Below are 5,531 nucleotides of genomic sequence, written 5' to 3' on the forward strand. Positions count from 1 at the left end.
ATCACCCAAAACTTCAAACAAAATCGATCTCGTCGGAAAACTGGAATTCGGCGGACTCGCCGGGGAGGGAAAGTGATCGGGGACGCTACTGGAGGCCGCTGGGGTGGAGGCGCGCCCTCGCCGGCGCCGTATGGTGGTGAACGGAGGGATGTCCTCACTTTAAGGGCGTGCGGACGTCCTCCTCTGATCCGGACTATATATATATATATTTTATCAGGTAAATTACAACTGCGTGAGTTGAACTCACTACCTCACACTTACTAAAAGGGAGACTATGCCACTAAACCAAATAGTACTGGGCGTACTCTTTTCTATATTCCGTCTCAGTTTTAGAAAATATTATCCCTTGTTTTCTAAAAAATGAAAATGAAAATGTTTCAAAAGTTGTGTTTTTCCATTTTACGTGTAAAATTGAAAACCATTTTTAAAAGTCTTTTTCTATATTTTTGACAGGCATAATTACCAATTTACTACCTTAACTTTTATCTTGGTGTCAATTTGCAACCATAGCTTTTCTAAATTAGCCAATTTGTTACCTTATCTTTTATTTCAGCCAATTTGCTACTTTAGGCTTTCAAGATTAACCAATTTACTTATAAAAATTTCAATATCGACTAACTTTAACTTTTGATTTTTTAGAATTAATTCATGTTTGAATGAAGAAATGAACAAATTAAAAGGACAAAAAGGTAGCAAATTGGCTAATTTTGAAAACATAAGGTAGCAAATTGACATAAATAATAGTTAGGTTATCAAATTGGCTAATTATGAAAAGTTGAGATAGCAAATTGGCTGAAATAATATCTAGGATATGGTAGCAAATTGACACTAATGTAAAAGATAGGGTAAAAATTTGGCTAACGAACACGTTTTCAAGTTATTTTCATTTTACAAAATGAAAAAGAGGCATTAAAAACATTAGTAAATTACTATAAAGTTATTAACTAAATTTCAGTTTACAAATACATCTTTTACATAATATCTTACACATTTAAGGACAAATATTAACAAATTAGGACAAACTAATATCCACATGTCATCTGTCACTACAATTTTACCATGATACCCTTCACTACATATCAGCTGCTACTGTCGACGAGTAGCACAGTAGCACACTGCCGAGTAGCACAATAGCACATTAGGTGCAGTAGCACATTGGGTGCTACTGCCAAGTAGCACAGTAGAACCTGATAAAAAAATGCTATTGCAATTTTTTCAGGCAATTCTCTGGAATCAAACAAAGCTGCTATTGTCACGTTAGGAGACCTTCATAAAGCTGCTACTGTCTATTACTGTCGACTCCACAGCTGCTATTGTTGAATTTCACTACTCATCTACAAATTTATCCTTTCAACAGTAGCAGAAAATTACCCATCTAACAAATCTCAACACCAACAGTAACAATTTACCGTTCCAATAGACCACAGTAGCAGCAAATTATCCTTCCAATCTCAACAGTAGCAGCAAAAGGACAAACACACATATACAAGCTCTGTTCACCATTATCACCATCGTCCCTTTTTTCTTCCTTCCTCTCTTCTCCCTACAGAAACCCTAACCCAAACCAGACTCGCCGCCGACCCGTTGACCCGACCCCACTTTTGCGGCCAACTCCGGCGAACCTAGTTGACGGCACCGGTCGGATTCTTTTCCTCTCTTTCATGCGACCCTCCCTTTGTCAATGGATCGTGCCAATTCAAGCCGGGTAGTGAGTTGGAGCTTCGGCAGTGGGACGACGACGTCATCGAGGCAGAGCCATTGTCGAGCCTTGGGTTGAGAGAGAGAGAAATACGAGGGGTGTATCAAATAGTGCCTCGGTGTCATTGCCATCAAGGACTCAACGTCATCGCCGTTGAGGCTTTAGCTTCGGCTTCGTCGTCATCGACGCTTCGACTTCATCACCATGGAGGCTTCGGCTTTGTCGCCGTTGAGGCTTCGGCTTTGTCGCCGACGAGGCTTCGGTGTCGTCGCTGCTGAGGCTTCTGCTTCGTCATTGTTGAGGCTTTGGAGTCGTCGTCGAGGCTTCGGCGTCGTCGTCTTCTTTGAGGCTTCAAGGGTGGCGTCTTTGTGATTCTCGTAGGAGAGAGTGTACAGATCTGGGAGGAGGGAGAGAGAGAGAGAGAGAGAGAGAGAGAGAGAGAGAGAGAGAGAGAGAGAGAGAGAGAGAGAGAGAGAGAGAAGAAGAAGAAGAAGAATAAGAAGATCGGTGGCATATTCGTAATTCCATTATGAAAATGAATATTTTGGTCTTTTTGAAGTTGAAAAACGGGTTGGGTCTGGTTTTATGGATTGTGGTCACTAGACTCATGTAGTAATTTGTATAAAAAATTATGAAAATGGGTTTTTTGTGTTTGTAAATTTGGTGAGGTATTACTATGTAATTTTCTCTAAAAACATTACCGAACGCCCGGAGCGGATTCAGTGCACCTTGGTGCACTGGAACCACTCATACGGGTCCCACATTTGTTAACAGAACTTGGTTTGACCGAAGAAGTCCGTTCGATGAAGACCAAAAAAACAAACTGTAGTGAAAACAAAATTACTGCAGGCCTAACCAAAAAGGCAGATGTACATCCACCATATTCACCACGTACGCCGCCGTCAGCACTTCCGGTGGGCAGACTTTTCCGCGCAGTCCTACCCATCACCGATGGCCTCAACAACCCTGTCGCCTCCTTGGGAACTTGATAAACCAGAACACCTTCGAAGAGTCTCCAAAATCCGCTGCCAAGATCGAACCCGATCTCACAGATTGAAATCCGACGCCGAAAGACAAGCTCCGGCGACTAAGCTGAAAAAAAAACTCAGATCTTCATCCAAGAAACTCGGATCTTCAAGGAGAGAAAGATCCGATTGGTGTACCAGATCGGAGAGCTCCGATTGGATCTTCAGCTAAGAGTAATTTTCTGGTCAATTTGCGTTGAAAAAATTCAGATCTTCAACGGAAATTAGTGCGTGTGATCACGCTTGGGAAATCCGATGGAGACGAAGGCCTTCTTGAGATGGTCGAGGTCGAGGTCGGCGGCGATGGTGTGGCAGAGGTGGAAGCCGCTAGAGTCGAGGTTGGAGATGGGTGCCGATAGCGGCGGAAGAGTTTTTTTAATTTTTAATTTTATTTTTTATCCTAGCCGTACATTTACCCTAATTTTAGTGTTTTTACTCGGTTAATAGTGTTTTTTTTTTCTATTTTTTTAACAGTGTTAATAGATTAAATAAATGATTGTAATTAGTTAGTCATTACTGACTCATTTGAACCATGATACATTGAAGAACTTTCATGGAACTAAAACAAAATGTCATCATCCCTGGGTTTGGAAACCAATGAAAAAAGATTCTTCACACTAAACTTCATTAAAGAAATTGACCAAAAAAAAAAACAACACTTCATTAAAGACGTGACAAATTAACATCACCCAAATCCCATTACAAAACTAAAGAAACTAATATAGCAAAAAAATGGTTCACAGCTGGCTTTCCATGTGATTTAGAAAACTCTCTTTTTTTTGGTCAAACTGAACTTCAAAGAAACTGAAGTAGAGAATACATAAAGAATTCACTATTAGAGCAAGTCCACCGGTGGGAAAAAAATCCAACCCAGGTTGGATCCACATGGGCAAAGTAACCCAGCCAAAAATTTCTTGCTTCCACCCATAAATGAGATTGCTCCCCAATTCAACCTAGGTTACTTAGAAAATGAGCAAACTGACCCAGGCTAGAGGAGTGATCTAGCCCAGGTGAGTTCTGTCCACCTCAGCCCAGGCCACACACGTCGACGCCGGAGGAGGCCTGGTGCACTCGCCTCCCTTTCTTCGACGTCGGAGGAGGCCTGGTCCAAGGCCGGAGGAGGTTTGGTGCACTCGCTGCCGGGGTGGTGCAAGGCAGGGGGATGCTTGTTGCTGTGCGTGCGGAGGACGCCAGAGGGCTGTCGGGATGGTTGCGCGCCTGGTCCAAGGCCAGAGGAGGCCTGGTGCACTCGCTGCCGGGATGGGTGCTCGCCGGCGGCAGCCTAGAGAAGAAATATGGGTGCCCAAAGAAGAAATACAGCAACCCAGAGAAAAAAGAAAATAGAAGAAAGAGAAGAAACTACGGCAGCCCAAAGAAAAGTATTTTTTCTTTAGGGATTTTTTCTTTTTTGTATTTATAAATTTATAGAAAAAATATGTAAAAATAAATAAATTATATTGTATGAATTTCAATCTTTTTTGTCATTTCTAAAAAAAATATATTAACTGGATTGATAGCTAATTTATATATGCTTAGTTAATTTAGATTGTGTTTTTCATTAGACAATATTCAAATAAAAGTATTTTTTAAGCTTGACTTGTTACTTAAATGTCATAAATAAAACATTAATTTTAATATGTCATATAATATATAAAAATTATTATTTATTTATACATAAAATGATTATTCACACTTAAAAACGTTTTTTTTAATTTAATAAACAGTTACTGCCACGTGGCAGCAATCTCACATTTCATACGGGTGGAAACTGCTGCCCAGTCATAGTAACCCAGAGTGACCCAGATCACTATATTCATTCTAACTCAACGGGTGAACTTGCTCTTATAAGGTTCAGAGCCCCACATGCCAGTACCCTACTGTCTTTCACGATTTAGAGCTCCAAATGCTCAAGGGCACGTATAGGCCTCATCATGGCTAGGCTAGGACCGGTCCTATCTTAAATTTTAAGACTTAAGGTAAGGTTAGGTAGGATTTTGACTTGGTCAACAAAATTTAGAGTCGGGTAGGGTCGGGCCAAGGCTCAAATATTTGCAAACCCTTACCCACCCTTAAAGCCTATTTCGTTAGGGCTAATAGGGCAGACCCTTTAAATAGGGCTAAATAGGGCCGAAATGACCGAATATGACGTTATTTTGTTAAACGAAATAAATTCATGAGTTTTAATTTTTTTTTCTCATATATTACCTCAAGGGATATATGTGATACAATACTCTATTTTTAGTCCTATTTAACATACATATACATTATATTTAACTTAAAACATTTAGAATTATTAATCTAAGTAGTTATATTCATATATTTCATTAATTATCTCTCTAAATCACCAAAATTTAATCGCTATTTAACAAAGAAAAATACAAATTAAAGAAATAAAACTTACAAGATTAGTTGTATTGTATAAAAAAATAAGAAACATATTAAAAACAATAGAAAATAAGTAATTATTAGAGCCTAAAGGGCGAGCTTTTAGGGCCGGGCTTGGCCCTAAGGGCTCAATAGGATAGGGTCGTAGGGTAGAGTCGGGTTTCATTTGCTTGACTCTTACCCTACCCTAATTGAAAAGGGCTAGGGCCGGCCCGCCCTAATGGAGGGTCGGGTAAGGCTTCAGCCCTATAGGGTAGGGCGAGTTTTAGAGCGGGCTAGGGCCAAAATGCCAAATGATGAGGCCTAAGCACGTACAATCCAAAAGAATCAAATTTGCCAACCAATAAATTTGTTAAATTTACCAACCACCCATGAGCATCCAATCAAAAACCCATAATCATGGTCAACTCTCTCTCTCTCTC

Source organism: Fragaria vesca, linkage group LG7 (genome assembly GCF_000184155.1).
Source record: "Fragaria vesca subsp. vesca linkage group LG7, FraVesHawaii_1.0, whole genome shotgun sequence".
In the NCBI taxonomy this organism is placed as follows: Eukaryota; Viridiplantae; Streptophyta; class Magnoliopsida; order Rosales; family Rosaceae; genus Fragaria; species Fragaria vesca.